The sequence below is a fragment of the Sus scrofa genome, chromosome 13, assembly GCF_054392235.1.
Source record: "Sus scrofa isolate SSC_HxYL_T2T_F1_AM1 chromosome 13, Sscrofa_HxYL_maternal_Yorkshire_Landrace_v2.0, whole genome shotgun sequence".
Classification (NCBI taxonomy): domain Eukaryota; kingdom Metazoa; phylum Chordata; class Mammalia; order Artiodactyla; family Suidae; genus Sus; species Sus scrofa.
In genome coordinates, this window is record NC_139395.1 from 35,781,825 (window position 1) to 35,801,884 (window position 20,060).

Sequence of the window (20,060 nt, forward strand, 5' to 3'; positions counted from 1 at the left end):
TCCCAATGGGATGCCGCAACCCAGACAGAAGCCGGAGGCCTGCAGGGCTGAGCGACCCCTGCTAGGGAGAGGTTTGAGTCCCTCTCGCTGACCACATCAAGGGGAAAAGTGCTGATGATCACAGTCGTTGTTCCGAAGACCGCCCAGCCAGGGGATGCTGCCTTCCGTAAGTAAGGGTGTCTTAGAGCATGTGCCGCCATCTGTTATCTGATTTCTGCGCTGAATATGTGTATGTGCATATATAGAACATGTACAGATATGTGTGTGATATACACAGGAGATGGACAGTTTTTATATGCTATGCAAAAAGCACTATCCTTGCCAAAGATGAAAACCAGTCACACTAGAAGAGAGCTCATGCTGACACTGCTGGCATTTTTTCAGACTAGTGGGATCATTTAACTTCTCCGTGTTGAAGGTGGCTATATGTTCTTTAGCTCATCCCATGGCTTACTTAACATTTGTGGGGTGAAGAAAAGGAAATGTATAATAGCCAAACAGACTTTGTCTTGTTTTCAACACTATTACTTTGGGAAAAAATATATTTTGACCCCTGAATTGAGTTGACCCTTTTACAGCAATGCCAGCACAAAAGGATTTCTAAGTATTAGTTATTTTAAGACAAGCATTTGCCCATATTTTCTCTGATGCGTGGAAAATGTTATTATCTCTGTCATTTTGGTGGTAACTATGCTGTCAATTTAGATATGGACCCTAGCAATGTGTTGTTTGCATTCTTAATTGTGTTATTTTTTTTTTCTGCTAACGTTATCAAAGAGTTAATTTATAATCTTCTAGAAATTGGTCCAGAGGCTATAGCAAAGTTTTCCTTTTGGTTGCCAACGCCTTTAGAAGAAGAAAGATGCCAATATATAATGACTTTTTTTTTAATTTAGTTGAGTGATTTTGAGAGCTTTCTAAAGACTGTTTCAGTCTTGTGTTAAAGGATAGTTCACATATAGGAGTGCAGTTGCAGACATGCTGGAATCCAGCATACCTGTGGGCTCTGGGACTGTGTGAGGGGCTGATGAAGTTGGACACATATGTTCTGGGCAACAGAGTAAGATTTAGAAGAAACTTTGGACTCCCCACTGATGTGTGTGTCAACAGAATGGAGAATCCATGTGACCTTTTTTTACTCTTTCTATAACGTTATGGGGAAATTTGGGGATGTGGAAACCACCCTTTCCATCTCAGGGAGACCTCACCGTTGGCTCTGTGACAACCTGGTGGCTTTGACTTGTCCCATGCCCCCACATCACCAAAGAACTGCCACCCCAAGGCAAGATAATGACACATAATTAGAAGAAGGCATTTTAAGTCAGTATCTTAGATGCTCAAAATAGCAGCCAGGGCTTCGGATGTCAAGGAAGTGAATGGCAGCTGATGGGTCTGTGGGGGTGGGGAGAGGAGAAACTCAAAATGATAGGCGCACAGCATCTTCCATGAAAGCGACAATGTCAGTATGCCTACAAACACTGAGCCCCTTGAGGTCCTACTTCAGTGACCACCACCCCTAATTCAGGCCTAACATCCCCCTGTCATTTCCAACTCTGGATAAATTTACTGAGTGTTTGCAAGGGCAGGTCTTTTTCCCTGATCTCATTGAGAAACCCCTCTGCTAATAAAATGCAAGGAACACAGCTTGGCGATGGCTGTGTGACTGTGGGAAGGGGCTCCAGGCCCTTCAGCTGGGAGGTCTTTTGCTGAGCTTAGTGACACTAACAGTGGCTTCCCAAAGGGACATAGCAGATTTATTTTGGGGAAACACCACCAGGTCAGTGGACTGACTCATAGAGGAAAGAACCTCTTGCCCATGCGTGTGAACCAATGTCTTGTAACATCATAAACATACTAGCTAGTTTTGTTTACCTCTATTTCCTGGCATGAATGACCGTACAGAGATTAACATGCCCTAACTCAACCAGCATGCCCATGTAATGGAGGCAGATAACATAATTATTCAAGTGCACAGGTTGGCTTCAAAGCAGAACAAATTGGGAACCTGGACTTTTGCCTCCCGACTCACAGGGGCTCCCCTGTTATTTTGCAGAGCTGGTCAATAATAAATGGCAGAGAACAGCTGAGACATTTGTGCGCAAAATGTGTGTTTGGAAAGAAAAAATGGAATTCCTCCAACTCCAGATTCCTTTTTCAGTTTGATTTAAAAAGCTATGTATGTATGTATGTATGTATCTATCTATCTATCTACTTACCTACCTACCTACCTTCCTATCACTTCATTCTTGGCTCTCCAAAATCTTGGGCATGTCCTAAAAGCAACAAAAGTGAGCTTGCAAAGTCCCTTCTGTTTTCATAAATGGGCATTTGGGAATGAATAAATCCTGGTTTTGGTATTAGAATAATACTGGTTGTATAAAGTAAATTAGGAAGTTTTTCCTCCACTTCTTTTTTTTTTGGGCGGGGGGAGAAATTGTGTAAAATTGGTGCTAACTCTTTAAATGTTTGATAGAATTCTCCAGTGAAACTGTCAGGCCCTGGGGATTTTCAGAAGCAGAAGTATTTTTATTTATGTTTTATTTGAAGATAATGTGTGGAGCTTTTTAATTATGAATTCATTTTGTTTATAAGGCTCTTCTGTTGATCCATTTCATCTTTGTTGGGTTTTTGAAGTTTGTTATCATTGAGGAATTGGCTTATTTCTTCTAAGCTGTTGAATTGATGAGTATAAAGTTGTTGTAGTATTCCTTTATTATCTTTTTAATAGCTGCAGAATATATTGTAATATCCTGTTCTGTCTTGATATTGATGATTTTTAAATTCTCTTCTTATTTTTGTAAGTCTTTCTAGATTTATCAATTTTTTTTATCTTTTCAAAGAAGTACCTCTGTTTCATTGATTTTCTCTATTGTTTTATTGTTTCAATCTTATTGACTTCTGCACTTGTCTTTATTTTCTTCTTTCGGCTCACTTTAGTTTTAAATTGCTGTACTTTTTGTTTTTTGATGTAGAAAGTTAGACTATTGATTTAAGACCTTTTTTCTTTTCTAACATAAGAACTTAGTACTATAAGTTTCATTCTCATCTCTGCTTTAGCTGTGTCCCATGTATTTTTATATGCCATATTTCATTTTCACTCACTGTTAGGTATTTTTCTTTCCTTTGAGATTTCCTCCTTGACCTATGGATTATTTAGAGATTGTTTAATGTGCAACTGTTTGGAGATTTTCCTGTTGTAATTTCTGTTAGTGATTCTAGACTGATTCCTTTATTGTCAGAAAACATACTCTGTACGATTTCAGTCCTTATAAAGTTGTTAAGGTTGGTTTTATGGCCCAGGATATGGTCTATCTTCATGAATGTTTCTTAAGTACCTGAAAAAAAATGAGCATTCTGCTATTAGGTGGAATGTCAATCTAATCCTGTTAGTTTATTTTGTTGTTCAGATCATCTGTAATTTTGCTGGTTTCCTATTTACTAGTTCATCAGTTGCTGAGAGGTAGAGATATTCACAACTACAACTATAAGACTTCCTAAAGTCCTGAAACGAATCTCAAGACAAAGGTTGCCCTGTATCCCTGAAGTCCACAGACAGAGAGGAGACTTGGTGGCTATTTAGAGCATGTTATTTTGTTCCTTTCCCAAATAAATAAGAAATGCTTCAGTCTCTAAAAGGATCTGGAAACATTCCTTAGGAATAGTCAGGAAGTGAAAGGCCTTCTGACCAGTGAACCAACCATTCATATAAGCTACAGCCCACATCTCTCTCACACGTCAGGCTTTCAGCCCTGTTGTTTAACAGCAGTAGTATTACTTTAGGTTAGGGTAGAAAAATCGTGTAGGTAACTGTTTACAACAGACAATCTAACAGTTCTGCTTTCTTAATGGAACAAATAATTCTGTATTCTTAAAAAATAGAACAATGGGAAGAGAACATGGCTTCAGAGCAGAACAGGAAGGGAGAAAAACATGAAACTTGTGTGACCTTTAACATAGAGAAGGTTTACAACTGTAGTAAGTCATTTGATGTGGATTCTGAAAGCTCTGGGGATGCCTCTCACCTCTGCTTTTTAAAATCCCATTCCTTTTCCACCTTCCCCCACTCCCAACCATCTGCTGAATGATTCATTTTGGGTAAAGACCAGTTTCCTGGAGCACCTGCCATGAAAACGTTTTACTTTTCAAATCATAGTTCAGAAGGAAACCATGAAAAGGAAATCCTAAAAATGTATCATATCCAAAACCCCATGCAGCTTTCGTGGGGCCTCTGCTGGCCTATTTAATTTTCTTCTGCTCTGTCAGGTCACTGTATTGGATAAATGAAACTCCAGCCCATCTTGTGACAGCAGAGTTGGAATCTCTTACAGGAGACAGTAGTGAAGATGTTCAGATGTTGTTTTGTTGTTATTGTTTTGGGGGTTTTTGGTTTTGTTTTTGTTTTTTTGGCTGTGTCTGTGGCATGCAGGAGTTCCTGGGCCAGGGATTGAACCTGTACCACAGCAGCAACCCAAGCCACAGCAGTGACAATGCCAGATTCTTAACCCGCTAAGCCAGGAGGGAACTCCAGAAGTTGTTGAACTTTACTCACTCTTTTCACTTGTAGTTAAGGTAAACCTCACTTGGACTTCCTCTTACACTCTGCTCATCAGCCATCACGAGATTTAAATAGTAGAAATAGAAATGCAAGTGAAACACTCAGTTTGCTAAATGAGGACGTTGAAGAAGGCAACCTTCTGCCCAGTGTGGAGTCTCTCTCATCAGGGCCAAAAAGCGGGCTCCTACGACTTCTGTATTTACAGATTTAGTAACGAATGCAGCTTTCAGATACTCAGCAGGCTTACTCAGGCTAAGTCTGACTTGTGAGATTTTGCCCTTGATGATATGAACTCAGTACCACCTAGTACATGCAGATGGAAAGGGCAGCACACGAATAGGAGTGAAAATATCACCTAGAAAACTCAGAGAAGTGTGATCACCTCTCCCCATTCATAGGAGAGAAACTGGTGTTTCCCCACCTCTTAGAGCATCATCTTTCCTGGCCCCGATGAGGTGCCAGGAATCAATCTTGCAGCAGGCCTCCCTTCATCCAGTTTGTCAGAGGAAAGAATGGTGGATGCAGATGAAGAAGGTTGCAGTTAGTTTAAAATAAATGTAAGTTAGATTTCCCTGGTAGTCTGGTGGCTAAGGGTTCAGTGCTGTTACTGCTGTGGCTCAGAACATTGCTGTGGTGTGGGTTCGATCCCTGGCCTGGGAACTTCTGCATGCCACAAGCATGACCCAAAAAAAGTAATTAATTATTTGAAATAAAATATATGTAAATAAAAAGCATACAGAAGAATGGTGAGGGCAGGAGAAACTGGGCCTGGGAGTATAGATCCTGTTTGTTTTATTTTGCTTACTTATGACAGGGTAACAGTATAATCCAGGCATCCATCAGAGATACTCGGACCTTTAGGTTATAGATTTCATGGATCCAAACCTCCATTCTACATATAGAGGAAACCATTTACATGTAGAAAATTTTTCAGTGAAGAAAGTAGAGTTCAAGGGGGTCAGCCAGTCAGAAATACAAACTGCATAACAGGCTGTTAGATTTTCCTGACTCTTCTCTACAGCAGAGAGCCCAGATACCTTAGATCTCTTTAAGCAGAGCAGTTCAATTCCTTCTAGTTCCTTCCACACACAGATCAACCCCAGGCCTCTGAAGGGTCCTTAACGAAGTCTTGGAAATTCCATCTCTACCCCCTAATCTGTTGGGGATATTTGGGGGAGGGGCACTGTAGACGGTGAGCCTCCAAATTTAAGGTGCATGTATACTATCCTGGATCCTGTTGAAAGCACAGTTTGATGCAGTAGTTGTGGCTGAGTCCTGAGATTCGGCATTTCTAGCACATTCCCAGAGAATGTTGTTGTTACTGGCCAGCCATCTGAGAACAATGTAATAGATGGGACCTTTTTTAAAATTTATTTTGTAAATTGAGGTATAGTTGAATTACAATAGTGTATTAGTTTCAAATGTACAGCAAAGTGATTGTTATACATACATATATATAATCCTATTCTTTTTCAGATTCTTTTCTGTTATAGGTTATTACAAGATATCGAATATAGTTCCCTGTGCTCTAGAGTAGGCCCTTGTTGCTTATCTATTTTATATATAGTAGTGTGTATCTATTCACCCCAAACTAGGCAGTACATTTTTAACCATGGATGGATTGTATACCAACTACTGCAAAGAGAAAGGATTTATCTGAATTCACTCTTTGATTCACCATGATTTATATTTTAGGCATAAATCTGATACTCCCTAGTCAGCATATTTGATCTTATGAGCAAGAGCTAGTGAGTATTTAGAATTAACATGTTAATGTTTACAAATGCAAATCTTGAGATAGACAATAAATAGAGGATGATCCTAGTACCTAGCAGGTATGCATAGGTGCTGAAAGAATGAATGATATGTGTGGCTATTTTGTGTTAGCCTGTACAGGAAGTGTGTGCTTGTGAGTGAGTGAGTATGGCCCAAGGGAGAGAATGCATGAAGGTTGAGGAGGTTAAATGAACCTCTCCATTATAAAAGCAAGTAGAAAGGCCACCTAACCAACCAATCCATGTCAACAAATGAATATACGTATATTTTCAAAGTTCAAACACCCAAGGACTGTGTCATAGACCCTTGGGCCCCTTGCAAGCATACAGTATGTTTGGATTTTCATATACCTAGCAATTTGTGATAGAACGTGATGGAAGAAAATATGAGAAAAAGAATGTGTGTGTGTGTATATATGTGACTGGACAACTTTGCTGTACAGCAGAAATTGACACATCATGGTAAATCAAGTGTAATTTAAAAAAATTTTAATTAGTAAAATTTAAGAAGTAGAAAGAATGTTCTTTGCCAGGGCCTGGGGGAGGAGGACACTGAAATTTGCTGTTAATTATACCAAAAGTATAATGTTTCACTTACACAAGATGAGAAATTCTACAGATATGCTATCCAATATTGTGCTTTTCGGTAGCAATACTATTCTCTAAACTGATTGGATTCAAAAAAAAATTCTATAAATTTAAAGTAATAACACTCTCATGAAAAGTCATTTCCAGTGACTAGTTTTGAAAGTGTTCAAAATCATTTTTAAAAAAACTTTTAAAAATTAAAAATTAAAAAAAAATTTAATTAAATTTTAAAAAATTAAAAAAAAAAAAAGAAAGTGTTCAGATGACAGGGGATAACCAGGCCTTGAAAACTTACTCATGTCACCCTTTGTCTGTGGCAGGGCTTTCCTTCCATCATTTTAGTCGCCTTCCATAACAGTGGAAAGGGCTGGGCAGCATCCCTGGCAGGAAGATGGAATCATCTGTGACCCGTGTATATTTGAAAATAAACCAAAACCTCTGTTCCTTTCCTAAGTTTATTTTATTTTTTCCATATCACTTATATCTGGAATCTAATATATGGCACAAATGAACCTTTCCACAGAAAAGAAAATCATGGACTTGGAGAATAGACTTGTGTTCCTCTCCTGATAGTGCTGCACGGCAACATGTTAGCTTTTTCTTTCTTTTAGGAGTAATATTTCTTGTTGCAGTAGCATACTGTTCATATTAACAGCCCCTAGTGAGAAAGAAGATTATTGCCTCTTTAATGTTGTTCAGAAACACATTTGGGCTGGGGCAAAATGTACCTTAATGGAGCCTATAAATTTATTCAACCAGAGCAGTTAAGTAAACTTGACAGTGAATCCTGTATTTTTAGCTTGACTTATTAAGCCGTCTGTGTCAGTGTAATTGAGAGGGGTTTTATCTTTAAAAACCTTTTCTCTGTCTCTGTTCTTAGGATATTCCTCACTCTGAGTTTATCCCCATCTCTCTTAGAGTCAGCTGAGATGGGGCAAGGGAGCATCAGAGCTAAAGAAAGAATTTGGTCCACCAGCATGACCAGTAAGAGATAGTCATTTATAGACAGTGGGAATTTGCCTTTTTATCTTAAATTTCCTTCTTCAAATTTGATGATTTTTTAAAAGATGTCTTTGCCTAATTACCCTACACATAATTTCCATACATTTTAATATTTAAAACCACATTAATTTTTTTTTTTTTTTAGTTTGAGGAAAATGTATAACCAATAATCATTCAGAGAAGCGATGCAAAGATTTTTACACCTGACGACTCTAAGGAAGTGATTGCATTATTTGGATGTCTGCATTGTGATGTTACTAAAAGCAGAGGGGGTAAATTATCCAAGAGCTACATGAAGATTTAATTGTCTGATTTCTGTTAACATCAGTGGAAGTCACATGGATAAATCCTTGTGGAACACGCAATTCTGAAAATATTAGTCTGGAGAAGGTTTCTATGGAAATGTTCATGTGTTTCTTTCATTAATTGGTCTAATTATTCCATTTACAAAAAAGAGAATGAGAAGTATTAAGCTGGGATTATGAGAAAGGTTAATACTATTAGGAGCAATCATAGGAATCATGCTATTTTTAGGTCTGAAAATCTTAGAGGTTCTCAAAACAATATAAATGGCCAGGTTCCCTCTGTCCCCTAGGAGGTTATAGTAAAAGGATTTAACCAACGTGTTGGAAATAGTTGCTTTAGCTCTCTGCGTTTTATGTAACATATTCATTTGTTATGCAGTTAGCACTGCTGTGACTGTTAGGATTTCCACTTTTCTGTGAAGATAGGAAGTAAGACAGATCATGGCATCTTCTCTTTTCTTTGTCTTATGCAACAGAAAGTGGAAAGCATAGCTTGTTATGAAAGCGTTGGATTAGAAATGATAAGGAAAGAAAGGTGGCCAAAAAAAGGCATTACAAATATATGTTTTTTTTTAAAAAAACCCTGACGTCATTCCTTTGTAGTTTTCCTAAGAGAAAACCTTAGAAAAATCAAAAAATCAAAAAACCCAAAGACTTGTTCCAAGGTGGCTGATTTACTTGATGGCTTAACTGAAGTAAATTAAGAGAAGTCAGGATGTTTTGTGCCCTGTGTAGTCATCACCCCTCCTTTTTGTTTTCTGCTCCTTTTATTTCTTGTGAATTAGTTGCCAACAGTTTATGGGGTCAGCTATCAATTATGAATTAGCTCATTTTTCTGCCTCACTTTTCTTTAGGAACACTCTTTTTTTTTTTTTTTTTTTTTTTTTTTTGTCTTTTTAGGGCAACACCCACAGCCCATGGACGTTCCCAGGCTAATCAGAGCTGTAGCCACCAGCCTATGCCACAGCCAGAGCAACACCAGATCCAAGCCATGTCTGTGACCTACACCACAGCTCATGGCAATGCCAGATCCTTAACCCACTGAGCGAGGCCAGGGATAGAACCCACCTCCTCATGGATGCTAGTCAGATTCGTTTCTGATGAGCTACAACAGTAATTTCTAGAAACACATTTTTTTAAAAAATTCCTCATGGTCTCCATTTCCTCCCTATCCCCAAATCTCTTCTTATTTTATTTTCTGACTTTAATTTTTAAGTTTATACAAGCGTTCTCCCTCCCTACTTTCTCTTTCCCTCCCCCCTCTTTCTCTCTCTTTCTCTTTCATTTTTGTTTTTCTTTCTCTTTATATTAAACCAGATTTTTCACTCCAAAACTCTGGGTGCATCATTCCTTTCCTCTCAGATGTTACTTGTCTACATTTTCCCCTTTATTTTATCAGTTTCATCCACTTCCATTCTGCACATCTCTCTTCATTAAGAGATAGGGCCCTGCATTCTTCCAGAGATAGTCACAATCTAACATTCAAATGATTAAGAAGAACGTGCTGGATTTTTCCCCACCTTCCGAATGTAGAGCATGAAAAGTACTAGACTATCTTTTGTCCACATTGCTGTCCTTAGAGCCAGCATCAAGATAGCCCTCAGGGTTTGTGACTTCACTTAGACACTTGCAGTCATAAAACAGTGAAAAAACTAGCTTGCATAATGTAATTTTTGTCTTCCCAAATTCCAAGCTTCCAATGGTACCCACAAAAAAAAAAATGGTTAGGCTGGTGTTTAAATGTGTCTTTTCCAAGGGGTTCACTATTGCCTAAAAATGTTGATGTTTTCCTAACTTTGAATAGAAAACAGTGTGCAGATCACTAACTTCAAAGGACACTACCTTGAAATAAGAAGTCCTGAAATAATGCTCCTCTTTAAATGTCTTCCTTCTTTCCACTGTCTCCAGCTGTAGCTGCTTTACAGAGGGACTCCAGTATATCAATTCAGCAAAGCCAGTCAGCATGGATTCACTTTATTCATGAAGTCCTAGTTTGCCCCTTCCCCAGACCAGCAGTAAGAGAACAAAATATTAATCATTTTCTCCAGCTTTGAAATGCCGGTGGCACATTGACCTTATAGTTCTGGATCCAGACAGCAGGGACTATAACCCAGAAATGGTGCAGGATTATAGGAGCCTTGTAAAATCGGTCTGACTCTCAAGGAAACATAGTGGCTCACGTGCTATGTACCCTCTTTAAAGCAGATGGGGGTCGTGTGCTTACAAGTAGGGTCGGCAGTTGACTCAGTGGTTACAGCACAATTCCATGGCAGAGGTGTTTATGCACATCTGTTCATTACAAGAGCCACACTTAAGCTCTGGTTCAAATCCCTGAAGCCACCCAGCCACCTCCATGGTTTCATCCCGCTGCAATTCACAGTTGTCAGCCCATCTTCCTTGGCTGCAGGGAGGATTCTGATGCCCTTCTAGGACTGCCACCAATCCCTAATTGCCTGCTGACATCTTTTCACTGCTTCCCACACCATTTCCTTGAAGGTACCGAGAGACTCGTTAAGATTGCATTTTGAACGTTCTCCCAGATGCTCTTACTCTGGTGTCTTTTGTTTTTTATGTTTGAAGTAGGTCCAGTACTATTGCACTTTCTATGAGCCATTGTGGGTCATAAATACTTTGAGACTAAAAAATAAATGGCAGAAAGAGAACTCAGAATAGAACCAAAAAAAAAAAAACAAAAACGCAGGCTACCGCAGTAAAGTACACATTTTGAGGCATTATAAGACTGTGTTAATAGGATGGGTCACACTAGCTCCAAGTGGGTTTCTATGTTTTTTTTTTCCCCTGAGGAAAACAACTTATGAGCAAATATCACTCTAATTACTCATTTTTGCATGGATAGTGTTAACTGAATTGTGTGGTCTTACATTCTAGAGGCCAGAGGGCTTGTGTTACTCTTCAGTGAATTTTGATGAACACCTTGATTTTCCCAGTTTAGACCAACTAGATCTGTCTTGGAGGAAAGGCTTAGTTTTTACAGGGGAAGTGAGTCAAAGAGAATAATCCAAGTATTAAAAATAAATCAGAGAGTAAAACTCCTGCCTAGCTGAAAAGTGTGCCAGTAGTTAGGAGAAAGAGAAGACAGTCCTAATTTTTTTTTTTTAATTCTGAAATTTTATTTTTGCTTTTTACAGAATAAAATACATACATTTAAACACAATTACATTCACAGAGATTATTATAACATGGATCTTAGAAACAGATTAAGTGACTCCCTCTGCTGAAGTGGAATGGAAAATGTGCTGAGACAAATAGGAAATTTATTCTATACTTTATCCCATTTTGTATGCCTTTAATCCTTACTATTTAGTATTATCTATTACATTTCAATTTTTCTTTAAAAATTAGCATTATATTAAAATTGTTATATTATGCAACTAAAATTTATAAAGAAGAAAGCCTTATATACCATTAAATATTTTATATAGCATAATAAAAAGAATAACTTAACTGGTAAGAATAACAAAAATAATATACCCTCTGAAAATAAGTAAAATATAAAATGCATAAATTGGTTAAAAAACAGTGTAACTATATAACTATGTCCTCACAATTGGTTATATCTTATTGATTTTTCAATATAAGCATTATACCATTCTAGGTGATGTGATAAACAAGACATTATAGACCTTACATTGTACCATGGAGAGAAATGGTTATTAATACAATTGTAGGACTGTATTATTTAATTGTACAGTTGCATTATTTAATTATAATTATCATAAATTCTTTGATGGAGAGGAAATCAGAATCAGATCTAAGAAGACTTCATCATTCCAAGAATGATGTCAAATGACCCCCTTCATGGTGGATTATGCACTTATTTACTATGAGATATATTTCTTCTCCAGAGATTCCTTGTTTGTGTATCAATTGTATATTTTTGGTTTGCAGTTATTCTGAAGTTTTGATATGAGTCTATATGTATACGAGATTATTTAAGTTGTTGTTCTCTTAATTGCAAGTTCATCTCCAGTGTCCTGCATTTGTACCCACCTCTTCTCATGATTTCTGACTTTGGAGGTATAATTGTGCATGGATGATTTCGTATCTTTACTGTATATATACCTTTACTGGTGAGCCTTGGCATTTGTGGAATTTTTGTTTCCTGTTGCTGTCTTGTCTTTTCTGCCTAGGGAAGTTCCTTTAGTATTTGTTGTAAGGCTGGTTTAGTGTTGCTGAATTCTCTCAACTTTTGCTATCTGTGAAGGTTTTGATTTCTCCTTCAAATCTGAATGAGAGTCTTGCTGGATAAAGTAATCTTGGTTGGAGGTTTTTTCCTTTCATCACCGTTAAAGTGTATCATGCCACTCCCTTCTGGCCTGCAGAGTTTCTGCTGAAAAATGTGCCAATAACCTTATTGGGGTTCCCTTGTATGTTATTTGTTTCTTTTCCCTAGCTGCTTTCAAGATTTTCTCTTTGTTTTTAATTTTGGTCAGTTTGATTAATATGTGTCTCAGGGTGTTCCTCCTTGGGTTTATTTTGTATGGTACTCATTGTGCTTCCTGGATTTGAGTGAGTGGTTCCTTTCCCATGTGAGGGAAGTCTTCAGCTATTATCTCTTCGAATATTTTTTCTGTCCCCTTCTCTCTCTCTTCTCCTTCTGGCACCCCTATAATACAGATGTTGGTGCATTTAACCTTGTCCCAGAATTCTCTGAGACTCTCTTCATTTGTTTTCAATCTTTTTTCTCTTTTCTGTTCTGCATCCATAATTTCCACTAATCTGTCCTCCACCTCGCTTATTCGTTCTTCTGCCTCCTGTATTCTGCTGTTAGATGCTTCTAGTGAGTTTTTTATTTGTTATTGTATTTTGCATCTCTTCTTGCTTAAGTTTTATATCTTATATCTCTTTGTTCAGTGTTTCCTGTAAGTTATCCATCTTTGCCTCCAGTTTATTCCCAATGTCTTACATCATCTTCAGCATCAACAATCTATGTCTTTTTCCTAGAAGCTAAGAATCTCCTCATCGCTTAGCTGATTTTCTGGGGTTTCTCCTTTCTCCCTCATCTGAGCTATAGTTCTCTGTCTTTTCATTCTTATGGGTTTTTGGTGTGGTGACCTTTTTATAGATAGTAGAGTTGTAGCCTCTCTTACTTCTGGTGTCTGCCTCTCTTGTGGCTGAAGTCAGTATGGGGGCTTGCTGTAGGCTTCCTGATGGGAGGAGCTGATGCCTGCCCACTGGTAGGTGGAGCTGATTCTAATCCCTCTGGTGGGTGGGGCTTAGTCTCTGGATGGGATTAGAGGCAGCTGTGTGCCTGAGGGGTCATTAGGCAGCCTGTTTACTGAGGGGCGGGGCTGTGATCCCACCTGGATTGTTGTTTGCCCTGGGGCTTCTCAGCACTGACTGACAGGTGGGGCCAGATTTTCCCAAAATGGCCACCTCCAGAGAAAGGCAGCTGCTGAATATTCCTGAGAGCTTTGCCTTCAGTGTCCCTCCCTTACAACAAACCACATTCACCCCTGTTTTCCCAGGATATCCTCCAAGAACTGCAGTCAGGTTTGACCCAGATTCCCACGGAGACTTTGCTTTGCCCTGGGATCCAGTACACGTGAAAGTCCGTGTGTGCCTTTTAAGAATGGGGTCTCTGTTTCCCCCAGTCCTGTGGAGCTCCTGTGTACAAGCCCCACTGGCCTTCAATGCCAGATGTTCCAGAGGTTCTTTCTCCCTGTGCCAGATCACCACACGTGAGGGTTTGAGGTAGGGCTCAGAACTCTCACTCCTGTAGGTGAGTCTCTGTGAACCAGTTAGTTTTCAGTCTGTGGAGCTTACCACCCGGGAGGTATGGGGTTGTTTATATCATGAAATTGCCCCTCCTACCTCTTGATGTGGCCTCCTCTTGTTCTTCTGGAGTAGGGTATCTTTTTTAAGGTTTCCAGCCCATTTGGGTGGAGATTGCTCAGTCTTTAGTTGTGAATTTTGTTGTTTTTAGGAGAGAAATTGAGCTCCAGTCCTTCTATTCTACCATCTTAATCCTGTCTCTGAAGACAGTCCTAATGATAATTTTTGTCATTTTATTTAGAATGTGTAACTTTTTATAAATTATGAAAACACCACAGTGCTTAAAGGACAGAAATTTTTTTGAAAGACACAAAAGCTTCTTGCTAATGGAACAATCATTTTTTTAAATTTTTTGCCTCTTTTCATCTTCCTTTGAGCTTATGTGTATGTCATAGATCATGCCACTTTGTTAATAATACAGCATTTTTATTTATTCGACACCTTATTATTTTATACTTGCATGTAAACACTGATTTTCCTAACAGTTCTCTGACACTATATTTTTAAGCAAAACTGTATCTGCAGATGCCATGCATATTTAAACAAAAAATTTGAAACTGTCTATAAAACAACCACAAGAACTCATAAGTGAATTTAACAATGTTGCAGAATATAAGGACACAGAATAGGAATCAATTATATTTTTATATACTAACAGCCAACAAATGGAAAATTTAAAAATTCAATTTGTAATAATGTGTGACATAATTTTAATAGCAATAATGAATCACCCTGCTCCCAACCTTGTAGGTACAGAGGGCCCCAGAGCCTTGCTTCAGTCATCCAGGACCACTCAGGAGAGCCCTGAATACTCCAGAATATCTTGTACAGCAATAGCAATTACGACAGGGAATGTTTCCCATGACAGCCCTTGCACTACTGGTTTCCTCTTTGTTTAGAAATCATAAGAGTTCCCTGGTGGTTCAGCATATTAAGGGTCTGGCACTGTCACTGCTGGGGCTCAGGTCACTGCAATAGCATGAGTTCAGTCCCTAACACAGGAACTTTCCACATGCCTTGGGCACAGCCAAAAAAAAAAAAGAAGAAGAGAGTCTATATTGTGGGGGACTAAAGCCTTCAAATCTCTCATTTATCTATATTCTTTAACTTCCATATCCCAGGCTTGTTCATATCGAACTGTTGTACTGGCTTTGCTGTTCTCTCCCCAAACAGGGAGGACTCCATAGACGTTTCACGCTATTTCTCTAACTTCTGTCAAGCACTTTTGTCTTTTTAATTTCCCATTGTTAAAATGACACGATTCGAGGAGCTCATACTCTTTGAGTTGGAGTCTACCTCAAGTGTCTCAAAGAATATGCCATACAAAGGAGACAGTTTCCTTGGCAACATTTGCTCCCTACCTCCTTCCCTAATGCCCCTCAGCACTGCTGTTTGTTAGGCATAGAAACTACACTTGAGACAAGAGTGTTGCTCTCAATCCAATTAGCCGTTGACCCTACTACCAACCACTTGCTGTATTTTCCCACTAAGGAAAACAATTCAGCTGTGAAATGGGCATTTTTTTTTTCATTATTGCCTTTAGCTGGTCTTTGCTAGACATCCAAATAAAGAAAGGGAAATTGGGTTTTAAGAAGTCTGTGTGTATGTGTGTATATGAATGTGATTGTCCAAATAAACTGAATTTAAATGACTGGTAGCACTTACATTTATTTTCAGCTTTGAAAGATTGCATGTAATGGCATATTTGGGGACTGATGTCAAAATTAATGTATTGATTTGGCAGAACTTATGATGTACTAAGTATGGTTTGAAATAAGTTCCCATGAGTTCCAAATGCTTTTGTCCCCCTATTAAACATAGTAAGTGGCAATATACATTCCCTGTTGGCTCAGTGGATTAAATACATGGCACTGTCATTACTGTGGCTCTGGTCACTGCTGTGGAACAGGTTCAATCCCTGGTTCCAGAATTTCTATATGCTGTGGGCATGGCCAAAAAAATGGCAAGACAAATATAGGCATGTGAATTTGTAGGTAGGTGAACCTATGGAGTGTAGTTTCATGAACATCATTCAGCAAGTATGGAAGTCAAATGATATGATTTTATTTTTTATTTTATATTAGAGTATAGCTAATTTACAGTGTTATGTTAGTTTCAGGCATACAGCAAAGTGACTCAGTTTTACATATGCATATTATCCATTCCTTTTCAGATTCTTTTCCCATATAGGTTGTTACACAGTACTGAGTATATTTCCCTGTGCTGTACAATAAGTCCTTGTTACTTATCTATTTTATATATAGTAGTGTGTATATGTTAATCCTGATCGCCTAATGTATCCCCCACTCACATTTCTCCTTTGATAACCATTACGATTTTGAAATCTTTGAGTCTGTTTCTATTTTGTATATAAATTCTTTTGTAAATGATGTGATTTTTAAATTATAAACTCTGATGATGATCCAGAAAATCAGTAAACCCATATCAATCTGGATCCAAAATTCTACCTCTTCCCAATCCACTTTATCCATCTTATTTGTATTTTTTTCCTTCTTCAGCATGATGATAGACAATATGCACATAGAGTAGTTGATTTCTAAATTATTCTGCTGCTGAGTTTGTCAGCTCTTGAAGGATATTTAGTGTGCTGCAGGCTTTCTCTTCTTTTTCTGGGTGGTTAAACCACCTATTCAGCTTGAAACTAGGACTTTAACAGTTTGCCAATAGATTTACTGTCTCTTATTTGGGAACAAGTCTTTACCACAAGTAGCATAGCTAGGAGAATTAGTTTCTTTTGTGTATGTGTATGTGGCATTTATTTCTCACCCTTCTGAAGGATGGAAGTCCAAGGTCAAGCTGCTGGCAGCTTGGTTTCTTCTGAAGCCTCTCTCCTTGACTTGCAGAAATCTGTCCATTCTTTTTAAAGTGAAGAATTGAAAAAAGATATTAGGTGTGAAAAACCAGTGTGCTTTGCCAAAGAGTTCTTATAAAGCTGTCAACAAATGCTAGCACATTGGATTGTTTTATCCGCTGCTGGCAAGAATTAACCAGAACAGAAGCAGCGATCTTGTATTGCTTCCCATCTTGAGCCACTCCAGTGTTGCAGGAAGTACATTATACCTTCAGGAACTAGATGGCGTGTATTAAACATCACGTTGTACCTTAGCGTGTTTCTAAATGGAGATTAAAAACCTCAAAAGGACATGCCAGGGTTTATTCAAGAGGCTGTGAAACAGAGTCAAAAGACACCAAAAGCTTACTTTCTTTTTCTTCTTTCCCGCCTTGGTTGTTGTTGTGTTTGTTGTTGGTTTGTGGTGACAGTAACTGGCTATAAATTATGAGAATCAGTAATGCCAGCTCTCAGCAATCCATGAGCTGAGCTCTCTTCCTGTTCCAGCTCACACTGGGGGCCCTGAAGGTCTATGGGATTGTCAGGAAGACTGGCTACTTGAATCCTGTACATTTGCCTGATGGTGACAGTCAGCACTTGTACCACGACAACTGCCATCTGGCTCTTTCTGCTAGATTTGTAGCAGAAGCCTCTGTTGGGTGTAGGGGATGTGAGTCTCCAGGCAAGCCAGAACCTCTGTGAAATCACTGCAGATGGCTTTATTTTGGGAGCCTGCAGTCATGGAAGTAGAAGCAGGAAGGAGAGAAATGAATCAGCTGGGAGTTTGATGTCTGTTGGTCTTCAGGGGACTTGAGATGAATTTCATTGATTTCTTAGGATATTATGTACCTGGAAAAATTTGGAAGCATTATGTAAGCCATTTGAAACTTTCAAGATTTTAAAGACCCTGTCTCAGAACTGTGGATATTAAACTCTTCCTTAGGAAAAGCAGTGATGTGATGTAAATTAGCCACTAGAAAAATGCACTTTAATCATTCCTAAATCATTGTTTCTCAAGAGATGTTCCATCTGCATTAGGATGGGGAGGCAAGCTTATTTTAAAAAATGCTGATAACTGGATTTTCCTGAATATCTGAGGGCTAGACATGACTTCTCCCCAAGGAGAACTCCGTTTTTGTAGGGAAGGTACATTTCTTCAGTCTCTTTAAAAGCTAAATTTTAACTAAGTGCAACTGATTTAAGTGCTCAGACAGATCAGCTTTTCCAAAATGCATTCTCAAGAAATTAATATACCATTATTATTTCAGAACCACTGCCCTAAAGTGAATCTACTTTGAGAATTCCTCTGATGTTCATTTCCTTCTCTGTGTTCTAAGGAATCCTTGTGGGCAGGAATACCATCAAGTTCAAATTGGGGGCAAATTTCCATCCCCATCTCCAAAGATGTCTTATGTTGTCAAGGATATGATCTGATACAGCAAATGTCTGCTTTCTCTATATTTAGGGATGTGTTCAGAGATGATTAAGACTAAGAAGTGGCTGAGTGGTTAGAGTAGGGAAGGAGCATGAAAAAAAAAGTGACATCTGGCCAACATTTTTGACTACTTGTAAGGCAAAGCTACTTATAAAGTACTCACATGACCTCTGTGCCCACATGAGTATTTCTTCTTTATACAAGAACACGATATAGTTAGTTTTATAATAGCCAGTCACATGAGAACAGGACCTTTCTAGTGGAAAATAGCCTTCCTGAACCACCTCCTCCTTTGCTCTGTGACTTGATGCCCATGGAGGTATCCATGGTGTAATAGAGGCTGTCAGCAATGTTGGTGTCCTACTCTGCTTTGAAAGATCAGATTTTAATCTTCTCTGAGGGAAAATAATCTGGGTGGAATTAAAAACCACAATTTTTTTTGTTATTAAATGGTGGAAGAAGAGACTGGAAATATTGGCTCTATGGCCACCTGTGATTTTAATGCTGCGACCTAAAAGTTTACTTAGGTATATCATAAGTTCTGTTTTGTACAGCTTTCCTTTCCAAGTGGTTTTGTAGTCAGGCATTTATTTATTCAGCACGTGTTTACTGAGCCCCTGATAGTGACCAGGTAGAAATCCAGTGATATTTGGAGACACAGACCTGGGATCATCCCACAGTGAAGCCACTTGCACCAGCCATCCATGAATCCACTCAGATTTGTTGTGATTTTCCAACATGTCTAAACAAGGAGGAGCTTTTTCCAAACATCCAGCCCTAAACAACAAAGTCACAAACTATAATAACCACACACATACACCTACACACACTCACACCTACATGCTCACACATATAGAATATATTACTATTATTACACAGATTTTTTTTTTCTAAAAGTTAGTTTTTTTTTTGTTTTTTGTTTTTTGGTTTTTTTTAGGGCTGCACCTGCAGCATACAGAGGTTCCCAGGCCAGGGGTTGAATCAGATCTGCAGCTGCTGGCCTACACCACATCCACAGCAACGCAGGATCTGAGCCACGTCTGCAAACCCACTGAGCAAGGCCAGGGATCAAACCCGCATCCTCATGGATACTAGTCGGATTTGTTTCCACTCTGCTACAACAGGAACTCGTGCTGTGTGTCTTTTTAAGACTATGATTACACAGTAAGGGGTGAGGAAGCCTATCAAAAGTTGTCTAGTAGAATTAACTGACATATTTTGGTTGTATTAACACTCCAATGGTTCTGATTAATAGTTCTCTCACTCATATCATTCCTGCCCCTTCCACCTGGGCTCTTTGCAGAAAGTGGGATTCTTACATATCCTTAGGACCATTCATCACAGAGTCAGCACCATAGTGTGACTTGAAATCCCATGGAGGAAATCCTGAGTAGAACTGCAGTTTGTGCATCTGCTAAAGTTGTTTAAAAGTCTTGAGGTATGTGTAGCATCCACCTGCTTTGTACTGACATACATCAAGGAAAACTGAAGGCTGGGGCAATGGCTGCCTCCCTGCCATGTGTTTCACTGTGCAATTCACTGCGCAATTCACTGCAAAGGAAAAGAGCTGTCACCTAATCTCATGGAACCACACAGAGCTTGTCCAATCACCAAGACGGTAACCCAGCAGTTGTAATTGGGCAATCTCAAGCCCTTTGGGAATCACTGTAAAGTCTAATCAGTTTTACTGAAGTGAATGTAGTACACTGATCCTGAATTTGATATCCTAATTGACATCAGTGGCAATTTAGAC

General features: G+C 38.7%; 1 protein-coding gene across 50 annotated transcripts in view; it reads left to right on the plus strand.

The window, feature by feature from the left end:
- ARPP21 (cAMP regulated phosphoprotein 21) overlaps positions 1-20,060 on the plus strand; it is a 154,477-nt gene that overhangs the window by 104,565 nt on the left and 29,852 nt on the right. The window lies entirely within an intron of this gene.